The sequence below is a fragment of the Podarcis erhardii genome (assembly GCF_964252035.2).
Source record: "Podarcis erhardii genome assembly, chromosome: Z".
NCBI classification, from domain to species: domain Eukaryota; kingdom Metazoa; phylum Chordata; class Lepidosauria; order Squamata; family Lacertidae; genus Podarcis; species Podarcis erhardii.
The window spans coordinates 22454758-22466606 of NC_138504.1; positions in this window are offsets into that span (position 1 = coordinate 22454758).

The following is an 11849-nucleotide window of genomic DNA, read 5'->3' on the forward strand; positions in this document are numbered from 1 at the left end:
CAATGGTTTTTCTTTCTTTCAAAGGATTCCCAGTTCTACGAGAAAGGGCTCAGCTTGAAGCAGGACATCCTGACGCACCTGCACCTGTTTTCAAGCCATAATTATTGTGGGTTACAGTAAAGAGGAGAGAGAGAGAGAGATTCAGGTCATATGTGATGTATAATTGCTTTCACCAATGGGCAACTACAGCTAGCTCGTCGAAACTGAGATTCTGAGAAACCTTGCCGAACCCTGGGCCACAGCCTCTGACTAGCCTTATTTTGCATCCTCCTCCAATATATTTGTGGGTGGCGCTGTGGGTTAAACCACAGAGCCTAGGGCTTGCAGATCAGAAGGTCAAATCCCCGGGACAGGGTGAGCTGCCTTTGCTCGATCCCTGCTCCTGCCAATCTAGCAGTTTGAAAGCATGAAGTTCAAGTACCGCTCAGGTGGGAAGGTAAATGACGTTTCTGTGCACTGCTCTGGTTCTCCAGAAGCGGCTTGGTCATGCTGGCCACATGACCTGGGAGCTGTATGCTGGTTCCCTCGGCCAGTAAAGTGAGATGAGCACCGCAACCCCAGAGTTGTCCGTGACTAGACCTAACGGTCAGGGGTCTCTTTACCTTTACCAGTATATTTGCCTACCTGGAATGTCTTATCATCTCATAACGCCTTGGAGATGCAGTGTGTGTGTGTTTAGAAACAAGACTACTCAGCAAAGGTAAAATTTGCTTTAGTTGACCATCCTATTTTACCTCTGGTCCTGCCCACCACTGGCAAGTGCCCTACCCCCACCCCAAAAAAGCTACCCAGAAGAGAATGCAGTCCTCAGACTGAAAAAGGTTCCCCATCCATGATCTATTAGAGTGGTACCTCGGGTTACATACACTTCAGGTTACATGCGCTTCAGGTTACACACTCCGCTAACCCAGAAATAATGCTTCAGGTTAAGAACTTTGCTTCAGGATAAGAACAGAAATCGGGCTCTGGTAGCGCGGCAGCAGCAGGAGGCCCCATTAGCTAAAGTGGTGCTTCAGGTTAAGAACAGTTTCAGGTTAAGAACGGACCTCCGGAACGAATTAAGTACTTAACCCGAGGTACCACTGTACTAGAAATTGAGGAGACCTGGTACTTCAAGACTGCCTCATCGATGCGCTTTGTGTCTGAAGCCCATTACCGGCCATGGACTGGATCACTCCCACGGAGATTGTCTGTGGCACTGCGCTGGTCCCGGCCATGGACTGGATCACTCCCACGGAGATTGTCTGTGGCACTGTGCTGGTCCCGGGGGGTTACCGTGCGGCATGGTCCGAGACTGATGCGGGGTCCAAGGTAAGGAGCCGGGCGTGGTCAGGAGAGCAGGTCAGGGTGCTGACAGGAACAGGTTTCCAATGATGTTGCTCCCGCAACCTGGGACTAGGCTGACTGGCCTTTATCTCCTCTGAGGCCTAGGGCGGCCCCGGTCCACAGGTGACTCGCTTCTCCTGGCCTGAAGGGAGAAGGGAGAAGTTCTCCTCCTGAGAGAACTTAGTTCCCTCTGCCTCTCTGCCCTGAGCCTCTGCAGCTCAGGAGAGGCTGGAGGGTTACTGAACCCAGAGGCAACCTCACCTTCCCCTGACAGGGCTGGGAGAGGAGCACCTGCAGGCAATGGGTCCTCCATCACCTCTGGAGCCAGAGCGGATTCAGCTGGTGTCTGCTCCTGAGGATCCAGCACAGGTGAGAACCCTTCAGATTCAAGCCCCTGCCCCTGCTCAGCCAGCCCTGGAGGCGGGGACTCCTGTGCAGGCTGGGATTCCTCCGGTTCAGCCTCTGAAACAGATTCCCAGGCCATCACAGGCACAGTGCAATGCCAGAATTCACATCTGCGCATGTCCGTGGCACCGGAAATTGCTTCTGTGCATATCCAGATGCCAAAAATCACAGAAGCAATTTTCGGCATCTGGACATGCACAGACGTGATTTCCAGTACAGTCATACCTCGGGTTACAGACACTTCAGGTTGCATTTTTTCAGGTTACGGACCGCCAAAACCCGGAAGTACTGGAATGGGTTACTTCTGGGTTTCGGTGGTCGCGCATGCGCAGAAGTGCTAGATCGCACTTTGCGCATGCACAGAAGCGCTGAATGACAACCCGCGTGTACACAGATGCGCCGCTGTGGGTTGTGAATGCTGCAGTTGTGAACGTGCATCCCGCACGGATCACATTCGCAACCCGATCATCCACTGTATCTGCATGTGCGCAGATGCAATTTCCGGTGCTGCTCCGCGAGTCCCTGTGCTATGCCGGTTTAGCGCAGCGTGCAGGGGACTCACTGAGCAGGCAGCTCTGTTCAGCTCATGGGCCGGTAAAACGGTCTTCGTGGGCCGCATCCAGCCCATGGGCCGCACGTTGCCGACCCCTGCTGTAACCTGAGTAGAGGGTGTGGCTTGAGTATGACCTGAGGAAAGTTCTGAGGGCCACGCAGAGAGGACTGGGGGGCTGCATTTGTTCTGAGTCAGGGGTCAGCAAACTTTTTCAGCAGGGGGCCGATCCTCTGTCCCTCAGACCTTGTGGGGGACCAGGCTATATTTTGAAAAAAAGAAAAGAATGAATTCCTATGTCCCACAAATAACCCACAGATGCATTTTAAATAAAAGGACACATTCTACTCATGTAAAAACATGCTGATTCTTGAACCGTCCACAGGCTGGATTTAGAAGGCGATTGGGCCGGATCCGGCCCCCGGACCTTAGTTTGCCTACCCATGGTCCTGAAAGCCTGAGGTTCCTCAGCAACACTGTAGTCTGTAGGCATTAATGGATCCCAAGGCCAGCTAAGCTGTAGTCACTGAGGCAACTTCTAGAAATATAGAGCTATTCAAACATTTTTATAAGTAAGAAAACTGCCTCCTGATACAGTGGTACCTCAGGTTAAGAACTTAATTTGTTTCGGAGGTCCGTTCTTAACCTGAAACTGTTCTTAACCTGAGGCACCACTTTAGCTAATGGGGCCTCCTGCTGCCGCTGCGCCGCCACCATGCGATTTCTGTTTTCATCCTGAAGCAAAGTTCTTAACCGGAGGTACTATTTCTGGGTTAGCAGAGTCTGTAACCTGAAGCATCTGTGACCTGAAGCATCTGTAACCCGAGGTACTACTGTATAAGAATTAGAGACCAAGGGTGCAGATTTTTAAATTTATTTTTAAAATGTTCCAATATTAATTGCATTTAAACTTTGACCAGAATGCATCCATGAATTATTTATGTGTGCCTGCATTTTGTGGCACTCATTCCTCCCCCCTTCACTGCATTCCATCTCTCCTATCTGACCCTGAAAGCGGCGCAAATAATAGGATGTTTTCCTATGTTGTGAGTTAGCACCAGCATCGCCTCAAGAGGTTCCAGGAACAGATACGGGAAAGCCTGGTTGTCTAGACACCTGCAAGATAAGTTGTAGGCTGAGACCACATGTTTTGAAACACACCAAGGAAGTTGATACCAGTGTGAAGTCATGCAACTTTATATTCTTTGATCTGTAACCTTTCTTTACGTATGTAGAAAGATATTTGGTGTTTTATGACTCTGTTGGTTTCTCTCCCTATGAATCCTTGTTTTAATTCTCCTTGTGGCACTTCTTAACTGGCAGCTATAACAACCACGTTAAGTTGAGCCCTGACCTATTGCAATAGTTACAATAAACGCTGGTTCCCTCGCTGGATTTGAATTAATTTCCTTGGTTCTGTGTTTTATTTAAAAGATTGTTTCTCACCTGGGTAACAAAAAAAGTGAGGTAGAAGTAAATTCTTACCACACACTCAAGTTCCAGGTTTGTACTTTCCAGGCCTTTCTTTGGGTAACTTAAAACCACCTCAGCAGGAACTTCTTGCAGCCAAAATGGGCACTCTGCCTTACTGACTTTTGAGATTGAAAACTTGGTAAATATTGGCAAGCACATCAGGTATCATGCCCACTTCTTCTTCTGTTATGGATTGAGAATTGATGGGGGGGGGGGTGCAGAATGCAGCCTGCCTTCTCTCTCTGCTTATATCTGACTTAAGGTGACAGGAAATAATGAAGGAACTGTGATGCAAGAGGGGTGATGGCTCATATCTCAGGTTAATACTACTGTACTATTGCAATGTTATCAAACACTTCTAATAGGCCAATAGACATTGGGCAGGGAGATGGGGCTTAGGCTAAGGGAGAGATAACACACCCTGCATGCAGGTGGTCCCAGGTCCAGACCCTGGCTTCACCACTTGAACAGATCAGGTAGCAGTGGGTGGGAAAGGCATCTGTCTGAGATCCTGGAGAATCACAGCAGATCAGTATTCTTGAACCTCGGGTCTCCAGTGTGATAGGACTACAACTCCCCCAGTCCCAAGCCAACTTAGTTAATGGTCAGGGATGATGGGCGTTGTTGGTGTCACAGACTAATGCTCTTGAACCTTGGGTCCCCAGATGTTTTTAGACCAATACTCTCACCAATCCTAGCCAGCTATGACACAACAGACAGGCCAGCAAGTGGCCTGCATGTGTGATCTGCATATGTGTGTACTGCATGTGTGGTAAGAACACTTGTGTGCTGTGTACATGCAAGAATGTGGGTTGGCAATACCTACTTTTGCTGTAGCTACACACACTGCTGGCATGTGGTCATCCTCAGAGCACTGCATACCAGAAACTGCCACCACCATGCTGAAAAACGTTTAGTATACAATCCATTTGCGATCCTCACTGCCTTAGGCAGCTTCCAGACTTCATTATTAATAATATTTTATTAAAAGAATTTCAGTTATATAAGATAAAGTGATAAAATAAATATAAATATAAATATAAATATAAATATAAAATATAAAAAATATATACCCCGCCCTCCTTAGCCAGAGCCGGGCTCAGGGCAGCTAACACCAGTAAAATTACAATAAAAACATAATGGGGGGAACCAATTTAAAATACAGGTTAAAAATACAACTTAAAATGCAGCCTCATTTTAATAGATCAAAATCATAAGGGGAGGGAAACATAAGGGTCAGATTGAGTCCAAACCAAAGGCCAGGCGGAACAGCTCTGTCTTGCAGACCCTGCGGAAAGATGTCAAGTTCCGCACAGCCCTAGTCTCTCATGACAGAGCGTTCTACCAAGTCGGGGCCAGTACTAAAAAGGCCCTGGTCCTAGTTGAGACCAATCTAACCATCTTGCAACTTGGGACCTCCAAAGTGTTGTCTTTTGTGGACTTCAAGGTCCTCTGCTGGGCATACCAGGAGAAGTGGTCCTGTAGGAATGTGGGTCCTAGGCTGCAAAGGGCTTTAAAGTTCAAAGCCAGCACCTTAAACCTGACCCTGTACTGCACCGGGAGCCAGTGCAGCTGGTGTAGCTCTGGATGAATGTGATCCTGTGGCAAGGACCCCATAAGGAGCCTTGCCGTGGCATTCTGCACCTGCTGGAGTTTCTGGATCAGCTTCACGGGCAGCCCCGCGTAGAGCGAGTTGCAATAATCAAGCCTGGAGGTGACTGTCATATGGGTCACTGTGGCCAGATCAGGGCAAGAAAGGTAAGGGACCAACTGCTTGATACGGTGGAGATGGAAAAATGTCACCTTTGCTGTGGTTGCAACCTGCGCCTCCATGGAAAGGGAGGTGTCGAAGGTTACACCCAAGCTCTTGACAGAAGAGAGAAAAGAAAGAGAGAGAGAAAAAGTGCAAAGAAAAATAACAAGAAAGAAAGATATAATGTAACATAGTACACTAAATATAATCAGTACACTAAATATAATGATTCCAGACTGTTCCTACTTTGCAGATGGGACCCACTGCATACTGGCAAGTTCAGACTGTAATTAAAGTGGAAGAGCTATAGCTCAGTAGTAGAACTGCATTGAATGTACTATAGAAGGTCTGAGGTTTAATCAGAATCTCCAGGTAGGGCTAAGAGAGCTGAAACCCTGAATAGTCACTGCCAGTCAATGTAGACAATACTGAGCTAGAAGGACTTGTGGGAGATTAGCAGCCAAACTTAACAAATGTGTACTCTTGTTATAGTTAACATGGAAGAGGCTACTGCTACAGAGCTGTATTGCTGATGGGCAGATGCTCAGACCACAGGAATACAACTGGTAGCAAGGGCTCTGTGTGATGTCATTTTCCCTTCCTTTCCTGGAGAGGAAGGGGCATATAGTACTTTCTGTTCCTCTCTCTTTTCCTTTGACCACTGCTGGATGCAGATGTTTGCTCCAGCTGCCTGAAGCTGGTTATACGGTAAATAAAAGTATTTTGCCTGCATAGTTACTGTGAACCAATGCAAGTAAGTGAATCTTATTTTTAAACTTACTTTACAAGTGTTCCCCGATTCTTTAGCAGTGTAAGAAAAGGGATCCAGCTTACTTCATAGCTGAACTTGCTCAAAACAAGGTTTTATTATTTATTATTTATTGAAGGTCTCAGAGTGGTTCACAGCCTAATTCCTATGCTTTTAAGTGCGCTGCCAAGGATGGAATTTTAAAACTCTCTACAACCCATACAAATGGAGGCCTGCAAGATAAATTGAAATTAATATACCCTCTCCTACATACATACAGTGAGGGGGGGAGTATTTGATCCCCTGCTAAATTTTCCCGTTTGCCCTCTGACAAAGAAATGACCAGTCCATAATTGTAATGGTAGGTTTATTGTAGCTGTGAGAGACAGAATAACAACAGGAAAAAAACCCCAGAAACCCATAAGACAAAAATCAGAGATTGATGTGCATTATAATGAGTGAAATAAGTATTTGATCCCTTTGCAAAAGATGACTTAGTACTTGGTGGCAAAACCCTTGTTGGCAATTACAGAGGTCAGACGTTTCTTGTAGGTGGCCACCAGGTTTGCACACATCTCAGGAGGTATTTTGTCCCACTCCTCCTTGCAGAACCTCTGCAAAGAGAGGTCAGTAAGATTTCAGTAAGAAGTCAGTAAGATTTCAAGGCTGATGTGTAGCTACTCAAAACCTTCAGCTCCCTCCACAGATTTTTGATGGGATTAAGGTCTGGAGACTGGCTAGGCCACTTCAGGACCTTAATGTGCTTCTTCTTGAGCCACTCCTTTGTTGCCTTGGCCGTGTGTTTTGGGTCATTATCATGCTGGAATACCCATCCTTGACCCATTTTCAATACCCTGGCTGAGGGAAGGAGGTGCTCACCCAAGATTTGACGATACATGGTCCTGTCCATCATCCCTTTGATGCAGTGAAGCTGTCCTGTCCCCTTAGCAGAAAAACACCCCCAAAGCATAATATGTCCCCCTCCATGTTTGATGGTGGGGATGGTATTCTTGGGGTCGTAGGCAGCATTCCTCCTCCTCCAAACACGACAAGTTGAGTTGATGCCAAAGAGCTCGATTTTGGTCTCATGTGACCACAACACTTTCACCCACTTCTCCTCTGGATCATTTAGATGTTCATTGGTAAACTGCAGATGGGCCTGTACATGTGCTGTCTTGAGCAAGGGGACCTTGCTGGCTCTGCAAGATCTCAGTCCTTCACAGTGTAGTGTATTACCACTGTTTTCATGGTGACTATGGTCCCAGCTGCCTTGAGATCATTGACAAGTTCCCCCTGTGTAGTTCTGGGCTGCTTCATCATTGTTCTCATGATCATTGCAACTCCACGAGATGAGATCTTGCATGGAGCCCCAGACTGAGGGAGGTTGACAGTTATTTTGTGTTTCTTCCATTTGCGAATTATTGCACCAACTGTTGTCACCTTCTCACCAAGCTGCTTGGTCTTGTAGCCCAGTCCAGCCTTGTGCAGATTTAGAAGCTTGTCCCTGACATCCTTGGACAGCTCTTTCGTCTTGGTCATGGCAGCTAGTTTGGAATCTGCTGGATTGATTGCTTCTGTTGACAGGTGTCTTTTGTACAGGTACTGTAACGAGCTGGGATTACAGGTAAGACCTCTCCCTTATAGCAGGTGCTTCTAATCTCAGCTTGTTACATACAGTGAAGATACCAGGTAGCCTGACATCTGGCTGGTTGATAGGGGATCAAATACTTATTCACTCATTATAATGCACATCAATCTCTGATTTTTATCTTCTGGGTTTCTGGAGGTTTTCCTGTTGTTATTCTGTCTCTCACAGCTAAAATAAACCTACCATTAAAATTATGGACTGGTCATTTCTTTGTCAGAGGGCAAACGGGAAAATTTAGCAGGGGATCAAATACCCACCCCCTCACTGTATATGGTCTGGCTTGGCATAAGGCAGTTTGTCCCCATGGAGTTGGCACTCCTGTACAACTATTATTATTCTCCTCGCAGAACCAGCCCTTCTGCTGTAAGTGATGAGAAAATGCAGAGAAAAGTGTGGAATAACTAGTGTCTGGTTTTTTCACATAGCCTTCCAGCAAACCAGTAAGAATGAATGTTCAGTAAACATTGGCCATTGTAGAACCCCACCACCATATATGTGCACAAGCCATCAGAACCAGTGTTCCAAAACAGGCCATCTTTAAGCAACCAGTCTGATAACAGAGAGGCTTGCCTTTTGATTCAGGATGCCTTGTGTCCAAAATATTACTCATGAATGAATCAACTACCTTGGACCAGCTGGGCAATGATGAATAAGCTACGGTTACAACAAGTCATTATGTTAAACAAAAGCCATGTTTCTCTGTTACTTATGCTGAGTAATACTATTAGTCTTTTACTTTCACATTGAAACTCAATGGGGGTCAAAGCACAGTGTTCCTGCCTATCAAAGAGTGCTAGTTGCTGAGCACTATACAGGTGGGGCTTAAACCAAAGGAAAGGGCAGTCATTTGGACCATAGAGCAACTATAGCTGTGGAGTGCTGTGGCTTTTTATTGCAAACTGTGCAATTCATTAAACCCCTATTAAAAGAGGAAATAAATAGTTTTATCAGACTCAGTATTACCCATGCCACTAAGGAACAACACAAGGCACCTTACATACCTTCATTTCAAAGCTTGCTCTTATTACGCCATACTATTAAAAAACAGCCCAATGACATCCATTGTCAAGAGACTTGATTGAAACAGAGCTGTATGGATACAAAATTACCTGGGGCACATCTGCCAAGTTCAGAGAACAGGAATGTCATCTTACTGAATCATATGAAGGGATGTGATATTTTGTGTAGAGAGCTGAGTTTGTTTCCCAGCCTGGGGACATAATGTAGCGAAACCTACAGGCTATGGCCTATTAGTCAGCATCATGTGTCCTCAGCTCCAGATTTCAGGTCTGGAGAATTTTAACACATGTTGAAAGATCAGGGCTTCTTTCTCACAGAGAAGACTTGACAACACTTTTCAAATGCATAGGGCAGCTAGAGAATGAGTAACAGTTTCCAACAGTGCAGTCCTATGCTTGCTTACTGAGACGTATATAAAAAGCTGACTTACAACAGGTCAAACAGCTGGAATATCTAATTCAGTCATTCATATTCCTAATTATTGTGTTTAGGACTGCATCACTATCAGCAGCAACAGATTCAGACTGGAGCCAACTGGGTTCCCCTCTCTCCCACAAAATTGCAAATATTTCATTCACAATTCCTTTAGGTGTACACCTAAAAATATAACACATTGTTGGAAATGTTGTGGTCCACTATCACTCTCTGCAGGATTCCAGGGGGTTCCAAGCATTCACCCAGGCTTGTATTCCCCTTTGGGATCAAGGCATGGTGGAGAAATATGGTTTAACATGTATTTACAACATGGGTGCAGATGGAGGAAGTGCAGTTTATATCGTTTGCCTCTGAAGAGGGGCTTGTCTTTCACAGCAGTTCAGCAGCTTCCTAAACTCCATCTCTGTGCCTCTGCCACAGCATGTCTCCAGCCACTCCGCATGGCATCTGTCCTTGCCCCCTGAGTTCTCCCCACTTCCTTTTTCTTGTTCCCAAAACACATTGCAAAATGCAACACTCCTTCTTCTGTCTGCTCACGACCCCCCCTTCTCCAGCGTGCTCTCTCTCACTCACTCACTCTCTCTCCCCCCCTCCCTCTGTGTGTGTGTGTTTAAAGGACATCATTTTTTCCTGTGTGGCATTATGTCCACATTACTCTGGCAAACCTCATTTCACAGACTCAAGCATCTTCCTTTGGTGGGTCACCAACACCTTTGTCATGTTTAACTTCTTCCATCCCAGGTGATGCCCTGGTCTGGCAGACCAGCTTAACCTGCACGTTGCCGCTTCCACGCATGCATGTGATGTCATTTTGACCGTCTGCGCATGCATGAGCGGCGAAACCTGGAAGTAACATGCTCTGTTACTTCTGGGTCGCTGCGGAGCGTAACCCGAAAATACTTATCCTGAAGCGTATTTATCCCGAGGTATGACTGTAATACAGAATCTGTAACAAGGAATAGACGGGAAATCTGGTAGATAGAAAAAGACCACTTTTATTTTATGTTTTGAAGGTCACTAGCTGATGTACTAGGGACGCGGGTGGCGCTGTGGGTTGAACCACAGAGCCTAGGACTTGCTGATCAGAAGGTCGGCGGTTCAAATCCCAATGATGGGGTGAGCTCCCGTTGCTCGGTCCCTGCTCCTGCCAACCTAGCATTTCGAAAGTACGTCAAAGTGCAAGTAGATAAATAGGTACCGCTCCGGCGGGAAGGTAAACGGCGTTTTCCGTGTGCTGCTCTGGTTCGCCTGAAGCGGCTTAGTCATGCTGGCCACATGACCCGGAAGCTGTACGCCGGCTCCCTCGGCCAATAAAGCGAGATGAGCGCCGCAACCCCAGAGTCAGCCACGACTGGACCTAATGGTCAGGGGTCCCTTTACCTTTAGCTGATGTACTAATTCTCTTTTTTTCTTTGGTGGTGATGGAAATTTATTTTCTTTTTCTGTATGGTGTGTTAATGTGAACAGTAACAGTAAAATTTAATAAAGGGGGGGGGGGAGAGCAAAATACAAACTATAAAATAACTTAACAAAATAGTGAAACAAAGCAAGAAACAATTATGCTCAAATTGAACTACTCCCTGCCCCGACTAAACATTTGTCCTACCCCAAAGAGAAAGAAAATAATATTTTTAAAAACCACCATTCGAGGTGCAGCAGATTAAGAACACTTTTTAAACATTTAAAAACATTTTCACCACTTGCTGCAGAGAGCTGCTCAGAGTATGTGTGAGTGTAGGCCCGTCCCTTGGGCGCCTGATGGAATTGGCTTGCAGGGGGAGTGGTCTTCCCAAACACTCACAGGAGCAGCAACAGCTGTATATTGGACTGTATCTGTAGGTTTCCCCCTCTGTGTCTAATAACTGGGGTCAAATAAGTGTTGTTTACTTTTTATAATACATGGAAGATGGATCTCCCTCAGGAGGTTCTGGACTCTGCTTCCTTGGAGGTTGGATGGTCATCTGTCATTGATGCTTTAGCATTCCATTATGTCCCTAACATTTTATGTAAATGTTTTGTATAAATTATAAAAATTATCAATAAAACATGTTCTATTTACAAACAAAACATTTAAATAGCTACCTTTCTATCAGTAGGATGGGGGGGCATGGGTGTAGCCAAGATTTTTGTTAGGGGGTCAGGCTTTTGTTAGGGGAGCAGAACCTCAGATTTATATTTATTTTTACTTATTGGGAGGCAGCTGCCCCCCTTTGTTTTGTTTTTTTAAATTTTTAAAATTAATTTTCCAAGTTTATAACAGACATATCAACAAACAAGAAAAACATCAAAAAACAACAACAAACACACACACACACACACACACACACACACACAAAAATTTATCCTAACTGTAATAATCCCACTCTTGTTATCATTGTTGGGTGACTTCCTCGAATCCCCCCGGCTGAGTTTCCATATCAATCATTGTAGCAGTTTCCAAAACTATTTTCACATAATATTTACTTGGTCAATTAACAACTTTCTTTCTTTT